Consider the following 13,309-nt stretch of genomic DNA (forward strand, 5'->3'; position numbering starts at 1 on the left):
TTCTAAAATAAATACAATTTTATTTGCCAACTATACATGAATAAAGCCAAAGAGGGGAAGAGAAAACAGGTAGAGAAACTACATTATACAATTATATCAGTTAATAAATCCTTAACAATCAGGAAGAAATTTGCAGAGAGGTTCATGTGTCTTCCATGTATTCACAAAAGGGGTCTCCAGTATAGTTTTGGCAATTTCAAATTTTTAAGTAAAGGCTTATTTTATGAATGAACAAATAAATGAATAAACAAATAAATATGTAGAAAATTTTCTCACAAGTAGAGTAGTTGACCACCTACCTAAAATCCTATGGAATCTCTTACACATAAAAAGGAACTTATTAGCTATCTCTATAACAATGGATGCCAATTCAACCACATGTCAATGGAGAATGTTTGATTCATAAGTAGATTTTCATCATCTCACAATTGAACTGACTTACAGAATGTGGCACTTGGGTTATATGGTATCTGGTCAACTCATTGCCAATGTTTCTGACCCTCTGTATCTGAGAGCCCCAGAGAACATACAGCATCTATTTGCAGATTCTGGATGATGAAATCCCACTCCTCCTTGTTATTGATCACTGCCAGATGAGCCTCCATTGTAGAAAAGTTCTCCTCCTTTAGAAAAAGTTCTCTTAAATAAGTTCTCCTTATTTCAAGACTTGATTTAGTAGAAATAAAGTAGCAATGGAAACTAAATGACTTCTAATTCTTTAGTCAACAGCTCAACATTTTCCCTTTCATGCTTGAATAGTGTCTTGAACACTCCAATTCTGTGTGGATTAGTTCTTTTTTTTTTCAGTTTTTTTTTTTTTAATTTTCATTAACTTTTTTCAATAGTGATTTTTAAAAAATTCTTTTCATACATGTATATAGGATAATAATGTCTGTCTCCCAATCTATTGTCATTCCCCTCTCCACCCACCCCACCCCTCCCCTCACACCTCTCTGTACAATCCAAAATTCCTTCATTCTTCCCTACCCATTCCCCACTATGGATCGATATCCACTTATCAGAGAAAACATTCAGCCTTTGGTTTTTTGGAATTGGCTTATTTCATATAACATGATACTCTCCAGTTCCATCCTTACTTGTAAATGCCATAATTTCATTCTTTCTTTAAGGATGAGTAATATTCCATTGTGTATATTAACCACATTTTCTTTATCCATTCGTCTGTTGGAGGGCATTTTGGTTGGTTCTATAGTTTCACTATTGTGAATTTAGCTGCTATTAACATTGTGTTGTGTTGCTGCAGTATGGTGATTTTAAGACCTTTGGGTATAAACCAAGGAGTGGGATAGCTGGGTCAAATGGTGGTTCTATTCCAAATTTTCTGAGGAATCTCCATACTGCTTTCCAAAGTGGTTCACTAATCTGCAGTCACACCAACAATGTACGAGTGTTCTTTTTTCCCCACAGTGGATTAGTTCTTTTATATAACTTTGATACTTCTTCAAGAAGCTGAGAATATTTTTGAAATAGAATGATAAAAGCAACAGACAATAAGTTTGCCTTAAGTTGGAAAAGTATCAATGATGAGGCAAGAAACAACTTGGGAAAACTGGGATTACTTTTGTGAGCTGCAGGAGAGTTTAAGTTGGGTCCTGAGGTCTCAGGTTCATTTTTGAGGTTCATTTCCACCTGAATACTTTCCAAAGCCATATTGAGAAGAGATCTTTTTCTTTCTTCAGAAAATTCATGTCGTCCCTTCCTTAAAACATCTTATACATGATCGAGGACAGCCTTGGCAACCTAGCAAGACCAATTTCAGAGGTCTCAGTCCATAGACAGCCAGTTCCATTGCTCTGGGTCCTAAGTAAGGCATAACATTATGGCAGAAGACTGTAGAGGAGTAAAGCAGCTCAGAACATGGTACCAGGAAGTAGAGAGCTAGAAAATATTTCATACTGAACACAGAAGACACTACATAACAAATCTATTGGGATACAGCTAAAGAATGTTTAGGGGAAAATTTACAATACTAAATTCAAATATTAGAAAAAAATTATAAAAATGGTGACTTAAGTTTTCAAGTTAAGAAGTCAGAAAAAGAAAAGCAAACTCAAAATAAGTGGAAAAGGAAATAATAAAACTAAGAGCAAGAATCATGAAAAGGAAAACAACAGAAAATTGACAAAGCCAAAAATAGTTCTTTGAAAGGATTAGCAGTAACAATAAAATCCTTAGCAAATAAAAATGTGATGTTATTTTTCTTGGTTCTGTTGTTTGTGGAACTGTCAATTTTTAAAAGATTTATAAATTGTAAATTTTTATAGTTTTTTTTTCATGATATCTTCTCATTCTAAATAAACATATAATAGACATTCTAAATAAACATACTTTCTTAACCAATTTTTAAATTTGGAGTTACAAATTGTTTTAAAAGAGGATCTCTCCAATTGTACTGGCTTAGGCCATGCAAAATTGGATCTTTCCCTGTTCTGAAGTTGTTGTTAATTTTATAGCACCACATGTTTACATTTATGGAGTGCTATAATATGGCAATCACTGTGTAAGAACCACTATTACTAAAAATGGTTATAAAATGAAATTTAATGTTAAAACAATTTATGTTCTTTGTTAAATAAAAGAGATGATAGTTGGTCTCCAAAACTGGTTTCTATCAGTTTCATTCTGGTTTGTATGAGCATGTTGGTCATACTATCAAGAGGTATAGCCTAAATTCTCCTCTCATTAAATCTGAACTAGAAGTCCAAAAGAATTTGATCCATAGAATTTAGCATGAATGATATCCTGGGACTTTGTAGGCTACATTGTAGAAGTTTTGCAGTTTCAATGTCTCACCTTGGAATACTAGAAAGACTAAAAATTCCTACTACACTTATTCCACTATGATGTTAAAAATTCCAATCTAGCCATATGGAGAAACCATAGGGAGAGGGACATTCCTGGCAAGAACCCAACTGTTTCACCCATGAAGGCACCCATGAAGAATTCTTGGTTGGCCAGTGCCAACTAACATCTGATTACAACTATATGAGAGAGGACAAGGGAGACCAACTCAGAGAAAGGATGGGGAGGAGGAGAAGGCAGGAAAAACTCTGTGAAGGATATGTCTGAGCTAAGTCTTAGAGCATGAGGGAGGAGTAAGTCAAATAGGGGATGTGGAAGGGGATAGGAAGAAATGCACCATAATCAAGGGCCAGACATGTGAAACACAAGGTGATACAGATAAATTGATATATTGGTACATGTAATTCAGAATTACAAAGACATAAAGTTCAGAGTGGCAAGAAGCAAGATTGGTGAAGTAGTTAGGTGTTGGTCCTTGGATGGTTTTGAATACCATGTCAAGGAAGTTGAAACTGGTTTGTGATCCCTACTTCACACTTCTCAAATAGTAGAGGACATGAAATATGAAGAGCCATAGGACGAACATGAGGTATCTTTCTGAAGAGTCTATTATCCTCAATGGCAAGCAATATAATACAGTATTATTTTTATATTTAAATAAACCAATATATTAGTATGTACAGTGCCATGTTCACTGAATTTTTTATTTACTTATTTAATATGATGCTGGGTATTGAACCCGAGGTCTTGAATCTATTACGCAATTGTTCTACCACTGAGCACCATTCCCAGCCCTAAAGGTAAGTTAAGGTATTTCAAAGCGGAAGGCTACTTGCCTTAAAACTATTGTCAGTTCCTGAAAGATATGACCTTGCTCTCTTTTATCATCATGTCTCTGGGGAAGTTTGACAAAGTGATGAGAAACCACTAAAGAGACAACAGTGAATTTATCTATTCCAAAGTAATTTCAATTGAACTGTGTAACCTTTGCCAGTCCTTCATTCAGAGCCTAAACCTTATCTCTTAGATCACTAATTCCTTGGTGTGTGGTAGATTTTCCAGAACCAAAACTTTGTCCCTTTCTGACTACAAATGACCACAATGAAGATTTCATTGCTGTTATTCAATTATTTGAAGTCTCTTGAGTCGTGACATCAACCTGAGTTTGCTAAGTGCTGTGATTTAAATTGTGCCACTCTCTGGGCCTGGTTCTTATAGCTAATATTATTTCCCGGACTCAGTCTACCATTTTCAAACCTTCTCCCTGACAACTGTTGAGTTTCCTTCATGTCTCAAAGCAAGGCTTCACAGTACCTTGTGGCTGCAAACAATATGCATTACTTTAGAGAAACATTTTATAGGGGCATTTGAGCAAACTGAACTACTTCTCAAAGTCTCATTTTGAAAATTTTAATTTGAAATCAAAGTAGAGAATTTCTGAGCCTTAAGTTTAACATGTTAAAATTTGTCCTGATCAATGATTTAAATATACTGACAAGGTTAGATCAAGATGAAGTGAGTTCATCAAACTGCTTATCTTCCCGGAAGAAAGTGTAAATTGGCACTATCCCTCTCTTCCTACCATTTCTTTCGCCCCTACATCTGCCAGCAAATTTCCATCCTGTCATGAAATTCCTTTGCAGATATGGCAAGCTTTTATTTTCAAACATAATTTATCTTTCGTAGTTCAACTGGCAAATACCAAGCACATAATAATGTAATGTATATATCTGTGCCAGCCTCTTTCTTGTCTATTCATTCTATCTTTATTTGGCTCCTTATTAGAAGACAAACTGATTGTATTTTCTCACTTATTCATGGAGGAAGCCTCAATCAAATAAGTGATTTGTGTATTGATGAGTGAATTTCTAAAAAAGTACACATGGAGAGTTCCTCAAAGATAGAAAATGAAAAATTTTATTATGCCCACAGGGATTTGCATATCACCCTATAAATAGGGAATGAAGTTAGTAACTTATGGTCAGAAAAAAAACTAATGACTAGGATATTTAAGAAAGTGAAATAGCTCTCACATTCTAGGCAATACAAGTTTTCCAATTTTGTCTGTGTGCCCTTTAGTTCTACCTGATCATATAGCATTTCTTTCTACTATTATAGATATCCAGAGCAGAACATGAAAAAAAAATTCTCTTCTCTTTTTCTCTTTTTTCTCATAAACATTACACATTGAAATTACTGTTTTGTATGATCAGAGATTTCCCTGTAGCTTCTTTTCACATACAGTCTGTGCTGTTCCAAACTTTCCTTTCCATGGTACCTCTATAGTCAAATCAGAGCTTTTAGGAGCTAGTGTTGACTCTTGGTCTCAGTGCTTTCAAATTCACTTTCAGGAAAAGGAATTGATAGGGAATTTACTTTTTTTCCATAAGTAACTACTTTAAGGAATTATCTTTTCAAATGAATTTCTGATGATAGAATTTTTTAACATCTGATGAACTGGTGAAAGGGTGGTGTTTGAATTTTTAGGTGAATAACCTTTCCTCTCAGCTTCCCTCTGCCCCTTATAGCTATATCACATGATCTCTTTTCCAGTAAAGCTAGTTCTGTTTTCTATAGACTACAAAGTATAGTTATCTGATCTGCCCTTAGTCCCTGTAACTTTGATCTATTTTCTTTCAGAGGTATCACCTTCTCAAAAAGCCAGGAAGAACTGGCAAAAAGTTGAAAAGAGCTCTTTTTTTCTTTCACCCAGAATGAAATAGCATAAGTTGCAAGGACTAGGTAATCTCAGTTTCTCTGGAAAGTACAAAGTATTGTTTCTCATGGTGGATAGTAAACAAAGAACAAAACACATCCTTGGCAACACAACCAAAACTAACCACAACTTACAGTAGAACTGCTTATAGGTGATGAGCCAGCATTTGAAACATCTGTAAGGAGCACTAGCAGCTAGTCAAGGGCTAATTATTGCAACCTTTGCATTGAACATGAAAATATTTCCACTGACCAATAAGAAGGAATATTGTTCCAATATTTTATGTCATACAGTGTTCAAAAGTTATAAATGTGCAGCTTTAACATTTTTTGTTTTTGTTTTATTCTTTTTTTAAAATTTTTAAATTTTTTTATTTGTTCTAATTCATTGTACATGATAATAGAATGCATTTATACATTTTGATAAATCATACATTAAAGTCAGTACATGAGTATGGAAGTCCATAGCACAAAGAGGTCAATAGCATTTTAACTGATGTTAATACGTTGCCATTATTGATGAGGCTCAAATCAAGAGTGAGAGAGACCCATAAGTGTATAACCAATGCAAAAATCTCAGAGAGATGGTAGACATACCTCGTTTTGGGTATACTACTAAGCATCAGGTTCTGAGCTATATGAGATTTGCATTAAATACAAACTTGCTCCCTTGGTCATTTCATATAAAAAGTAAATTACCAAATAAATACCAGTGATATAGGGTTTATATTAGTATCCCTACACCTAAGTCAAAACTGAGCAGTCCCCAAAAACTGGTAAGCTCTTACCTCAATTTGTGTCTTTGACACAGCTTCTTATTTTATACTGATAACTGAAATTTGGTGTCTATAAGGAAAAAGTGAACTTACTCAGGGAACTGGCGGTTATGGCCTAAGTAACTAGCTTGACAAAATGACTAAGGTTATTAATAATAATAATTGCAGTCCCCCTATAAAGTATTGTGTTAAGGATTGCTTTAAGACCTTTATATAAATTCACTCATTTAATTCTTTCAGAACTCTATAAGGTAATTATTATTTTCAATTTACAGAGAAAAAAAAAAACCTAAGGAAAAATGTGGTAAAATCATTCCTAGATTCCATAGTCAGGAACTGCCACAATTTGAACCTTGAGCATCTGACTCTGAAGCAACATTCATGGCCACCCAAAGCTCGTTAAATTAGTCAATTATTCAATTTTCATCAAATATTTATCACATATGTGCTATGTTCTTAGCAATGTGTTAGGCTTTAGGGCATACATGAATAAATTATATTATATAAAGTGCCTGCTCTAATAGAATATCAGGTCTATGAGAAGTGAACATGAATATTAATCAAATGATTACATAAACAAATGTGAAATTACAATGTGATTGGTAAATTAAGAATGAATGTATGATGTTATGGGAGTCAAAGAGGGAGATTAAGAAAAGTTTTGCAGAAGAACTGACATATACACTAAATATGAAAAATGGAGAATCTTAAAGTAAGCATAGAGGAAAAAGAAGAGATTTCAAAGCAGAGAAAACACAATGTGCAAGTTCTGGTGGTTTACTGGGTGTGGTGGCACATGCTGACAGACCCAGCTTTTCAGGAGGCTGAGGAAGAGAATGCTTGAGCCCAGGAGTTTAAGGCCAGCCTGAGAAATGCTGTAAAACACTGTCTCAAAATAAAGCAAACCAAAACACCCTTTAAGGTGAGTAGGAATAGGAAGCATACTAGTAATTTAAGGAAGGCTAATGAGGGATCACAGTGAGCAAGATGAAAAAGAGTGGAATATAAGGCTGGGAACACCAGCAGGTGAAAAACCTGGAAGGGATTTTGAAGGACATGTTATTTTATATCTTTACCTTAAAACCTTTACATTAGGACTTTTCCCAAGCATTGAAAGATGCCAAATGAGGGCAGGAGTGGTGGTGGAATTACGTGAATGGATATGTGTTTTAAAGAAACTACTCTGACTTTAATGGCGATAATGAGATGGAAGAGGACCAATAGATGTGAATAATTGAATTAGAGGGTTTATTTTAATAGTCCAGGTGAGAGACAAGTTTACTGGAGTGATGATGGTGATAAAGAGAAGTATGTAGAATCAAACTACTGTAGGCAGAAAAATAAAAAATCAATTGGAATCTCTTAAAAAACGATCTCAGATAATTTGGTCATACACAATTGTTTTGATGTTGACAGATAAAAATATAATAATAGTTCCCAACTATTGAGATGAATAAAGGGGTAACTACTAAATCTAAATGAAAGCAATCTCTTTAGTCATATTATGTCATATAAATGCATTTTTAAAATAAATATTTATTAATAAAGAGGCATACATATGACCGTTCATATATATTCTATAGGATCAATTAAGCTCTAGCTCTCTGTCCTTTCATGTACTGTGATCTAATAGTTATCTATTGCTACTTGACAAATCACCTCAAAACTAAATTACTTGAAACAACAATATATATAATAATATATATATTATATTCCCATGAGTCAAGATATTTCCCAGGAATGTTAACTGAAAGATTGACCAGGGATAGAGAATCTGCTTCCAAAATGACTCTGTCACATGACTAACAAGTTAGTCTTGACTATTAGAAGACCTTAGTTCCCCCCATGTGAATTTCTTCATAAGGTTATATGAACAGCTATACAACATGGAAATGTCTTACTCCAGAACAGATAATCCAAGAGAAAACAAAGTTGAATCTGCAAAGTCTTTCAAGGCAAAGACTCAGAAATAACATGTGTTTATTCTATAATATAGTATTGATTACATAGATTAGCTCTATTCTGTATGGGAGAGGACTACACAAAGGAATGAACACTAAGGATCGTTAGTATAGGGTCATTGAATGTGTCCCCTAAAGTTCATGTGTTGGAAACATGGTCCCCAATATAGCAGTGTTGAAAGATGAAACCCTTGGAAAGTAATTAGTTTTTGAGGTATCTACCTTCATGAATAGATTAATCCATTGAAGTATTGATGGGATAATGGCGTTTTAGTCAACTTTTACACCACTGTGACTAAAAGACTTGACAAGAGCTATTTTTGAGGAGGAAAAGTTTATTTGGAACTCACAGTTTCAGAGGTCTCCATCCATAGACAGCTGGGTTCATTGGGGCTCAAGGTGAGGCAGAACATCATAGCATAGTACGGTAGAAGAAAGCGAGTCAAGGCATGATCAGGAAGCAGAGAGAGAGAGAGACTCCACTCACGAGATACAAAATAAATACCAAAAGACACACCCCCTATGACCCACCTCTTCCAGTCACACCCTATGTGCCCTCTGTTACCACTCAATTAATCCCTATCAGGGATTAATACACTAATTAAGTTAAGGCTCTCAGAACCTGATCATTTCACCCCTAAGCCTTCTTGCATTGTTTCACACATGAGCTTTTGGGGGAGCACCTAATATCTAAACTATAACAAATGGAGTAATGGAGCAATTAATTGGCTATTAAGAGAGTAGTTTTATTGTGAAAGTGATTTCTTTCTCTGGAAAGTTTGCTTTGTCTTCCTATAAAATGCCCTCTTTCATGTCATGATGCAGAAAGAAGGCCCTCATCATGCACCATGTTTTTGGACTTCTTAACCTCTAGAACTGTGAGCTAAGTAACCTTTAATCTTTATACATTATCTGTTCTCAGGTGTTTTGCTATAGTAACAGAAAACAAACTAAGACAGTCATCAAGGGCCAAGGTTGGCTATCATTTTTGACTACAACATGCACGACAAGATTATTTGAGGTAAATACAGCCATATTTTAAGGCAGGCTTTAGGCAATCAGGATCTGCTCAACCAATAGCTGGGCAGAGGACATTTTGGGAATCAAACCTTGGGTGCCCATTTGTAAGGATTCAAGTTATGGTGCTTGCTAGATATTTATAGCCTATTCTCTTAAGGCAAAATGTCTCAAATCTTTTGATCAAACCTCATACTTTGAATAACAGCAATTTTGACAATAAAAAACGCTTGCTAATATTCACTATGCTAATTATAATTAGCACAATTCTGGTGTTTGTTAAGATAACTAAAGACTATATACTTGTCATAGCTCCCTCTGGAATGTACCTTTCTGATGAAATATTAGTTGGTTATATCTGGGAATGTGAATTCTAAATTATGACAAGCAACAGTACACAACACACATTTCACAGTCTAAATTAACACACATGTATGTCTACACATATCACATATCCTCAACTTTTTGAATGTAAATTATAGATATCGTAATACCATCTATGATTTAGAAAATGCAACCTATGACAAAATCAACAATTCTGGTCAATAACTGTCACCAAATGGGGCTGTTCATATTGGATAGAATGATTTACAATGGAAATTAGTGAATGATCATTAGGAAAACATTCCTGGTGTTGGAGTGTGTTGCCAAAAAAAATCTATATTTATTTTAATTTTTGAGGACAAAGTATTTTAGATTATAAGGTTCTTTTAAGATTTACATGAGTTAATAATTTCAAAGCACTTAGGACAAGTGTCTGACACATAGTAAAGTTATCAGTAAATATTTGTGATGATGATAATGGTGGTGGTAGTGATCATTTGATAAATACATACCTCTTTATTATTATCAGGTGAATTGAACACTGAATTTACTACCCAGATTCCTCTTCAGGACAAAAAGACTTGTTTTCTCGGCTATTGGGAATGCTATTGGCTGACAGTTCTCAAAATGTCAGCTCCACCCAAGCATTGACTTCAACCTTACTCAAGATCACACAGCCCTTATCCAATGACAGGTCATTGATGGGTACATACAGGTCCAACCCCTTTCTTTAACTTGGCACATCTCTGAAAGGCTATTCTAGTTTTAGAGCCACCCATAGAGTCATTACCTGCTTTGTTGTAACTATGTCACAGCCCAACTTCTCCCTCTACCCAATCTTGCATTTCACCACAGTTTTGATTCCAAAGGAATTCTCTGATAAATTTTCTTGCATACTAGTCTCAATTTCAGATTCTGCTTCTGAGAGAATATGATCAGAAACATCAATGTTGTTTAATAAATTGGAAAACTACAAAAACAAATGTATACTTTTATTAATTGGTGATGATTAATACAAGTTGTAAGTTTTATTTTTTATTTTGAGACAGGGTTTTGCTAAGTTGCTTAGAGCCCCACTAAATTATTGAGGCTGGCTTTGAATTTGTGATCCTTCTGCCTCACTCTCAAGTTGCTGGGATTACAGGCATGTATCACTGTACCCAGTTAGCTTAGAAATTTGAGATCTAAAGTTAGTGCTAGAGACTAATATAACAAATTATTAATTAATTAAAATGTTTATCATATTAAATATTTTCTCATGGAAAATATGGCAACTTATATATAACTGTTTATTGATGTATGGAAGCACAAAAGGTCATAAAAGCTTTTAAAACAGATATTTAATAAGCAAAATGTTTGTCTGCAAAGATTAGGTAATACCTAGTCTTAGCAAATTTTGTTTATCAGTAAAGACTATAGTAATAACAAAATCTTAGAGGACTATAAAATATCAGGTTCTTATAGGCAAATTTGATGAGTTCAAAAGTTTCCCAGGCCACCCTTATTATAGATACTCAAATTGCTTCCAACCTTTTTCAAGCATTTTCATCTCAGTGTAATACCTCATGGTTCTTGGTGCTAAAGAAGTATGGTGAATGTTAGTCAGTTTTTCATCACTCTAAACAAAACACCTGACAAGACAACTTAGAGGAAGAAAAATTTGGGTTCAGTTTTTGAGGTTCAGTTCATGGTTGGCTGACTCCATTGCTGTGGGCCTGAGTGGGAGGCGGAATATCACAGTGGAAGCACTTGTCAGAGGAAAGCTGCTCAGCTCACAACAGCCAGAAGTGGAAAGAAGGAAAGAGAGAGAAGAGAGAGAGAGAGAGAGAGAGAGAGAAATATTAATGAGGAACCAGGGACAAAATATAGTCCCCAAGCACACGTCTTTAGTTATCTACTTCCTCCAGTCATGCATCATCTGCATATAGTTACCACACAATAGTTAATTTGAATAATTAATCCACAAAAATGGATTAATATACTGATAAGATCACAGCACTCATAATCTAATTGTTTTACTTCTGAACGTTCCTGCATTGCCTGACACATGAGCTTTGTGGGGGATACCTCTTATCCAAACCATAACAGTGAATCATTCAGTGATTCAAATGTTTTGATCTGGAAGTGATACATAACACTTTTGGTCACTGTGCATTGGAAGAACCAGTCACATGGCCCTGATCAAGCTGCAGAACAAAGAAAAATAGTCTTTCACACATCAAAAAAGGTGAGAAAAACTGAAATACTGGTGAACATTGGCAGTTGTCAGTGATGAGGACAGTCTTACACTGTTGAGGGAGACTCATATTTTAGTGTTGATAAGGATTATCTTATAAAGAGCATCCTATTTTTTTTTTTTTTTTTTTGGCAGGACTTGGGATCAAACTCAGGGCCTTGTGCAAGACAAGCACTCTACCAGCTGAGCGATCTCCCCAGCCCAAGCATCCTATTCTTGAGACAAACTCTACATAGATCTTAATTAATTTTAAGCCCTAGTATCTATTATGTAATTTGATTTAAAGTAAATTTAGTTAAGTATAGAGAATCAGCAGCTAGAATAGAATTTGGCAAGTCATGGACTATCTCTTTAATCATAGGTAATTAGAAAGAAAGGAAAAAGAAAGAAAGGTCACGGTTGAGTGAGCTGTGAAAATTTAGACAAAAATCTTTCTCCTCCCAGAGACTTTCTTGAAAAGATTATTGTAAAATTTAAAAACAAGAACAAAATACAAATAAAAGTGAGCTTTGCCTAAATTTCCTTCCATATTTGACAATTCATTCTTGTAAGGAAAAGGAATAAAATTATCCTGTCAAGTAAATATACCTCTCATCCTTATTTCTACCACATTCTTCAATAAGAAAAATGTTTCACATGAAAAACATTACGTATTATAGACAGTTCATAGCATGAAAAGTTCAAACATTAAAACTGTGCTATAGTTTGGATTTGGAATATACCTCAAAGACCCATATAAAAAGACCCATATAAAAGACTTGGTCCTTTGCTTGGTGTTACTAGGAGGTAGTAGAACCTTTAATAGGTGGGACCTAGTGGAAAGAAAGTAGGTCACTGTCAGGGGGCATGTTCTTGAAGAGAATACTGGGATCCTGAACGTTTCCTCTCTTGTTTTTGCTTCCTTGCCACCATGAGGCAAGGAACAGCTTTGCTCAACCATAAGCTCCCAACATGATGTATTGACTCACCACAGGCCCAAACGCAATGGGCCAACTGAACATAGACTGAAATCTCTAAAACTGTGATTCAAAGTAAACCTTTCTTCCTTATAAGTTAATTATCTCTGGTATTTCATCAGAGTGGTAGACATCTAGCACACAATGAAAACAAAAAGTAAATAATCATAAATATTTCCTTGCTTTAGCCAGGCAGTGCCGTTCATAACTATAATCCCAGCAACTCCAGAGACTGAGACAGAAGGATTGCAAGTTTGAGACTGGCCTCAGCAACTTAGTGAGATCCTGTCTCAAAATAAAATAATAAAGGGCTGGAGATGTAACTCAGTAGCAAAGTGTCCCTGGGTTACATTCCCAGTACCAAAAAAATATTTCCTTGCTTTCCAAAATCATAAAAATGGACATAGTAATTTAATTTTGTCATATACTTCTATACAGTTTTATCATATGTAATAGATTAATGTGGGGATCATCACAATCATGATATACAACTATTGTATT

General features: G+C 34.8%; 1 protein-coding gene across 13 annotated transcripts in view; it reads right to left on the reverse strand.

Annotated features, from left to right (window-relative positions):
- Nucleotides 1-13,309, reverse strand: part of LOC306663837 (uncharacterized protein) — a 175,511-nt gene that overhangs the window by 147,616 nt on the left and 14,586 nt on the right. Inside the window, exon 3 of one of the 13 annotated variants that reach the window (XR_013764549.1) lies at nt 8,867-11,379. The exons of 11 other annotated variants lie outside the window; for them this stretch is intronic. The gene's annotated coding sequence lies outside the window, so the exon portion shown is untranslated. Of the gene's footprint in view, nt 1-8,866; nt 11,380-13,309 lie in introns of those variants that run through there. One more of the 13 variants, XR_013764550.1, reaches the window with a different exon arrangement.

This window comes from Sciurus vulgaris (genome assembly GCF_902686455.1).
Source record: "Sciurus vulgaris genome assembly, chromosome: 6".
Lineage (NCBI taxonomy): Eukaryota > Metazoa > Chordata > Mammalia > Rodentia > Sciuridae > Sciurus > Sciurus vulgaris.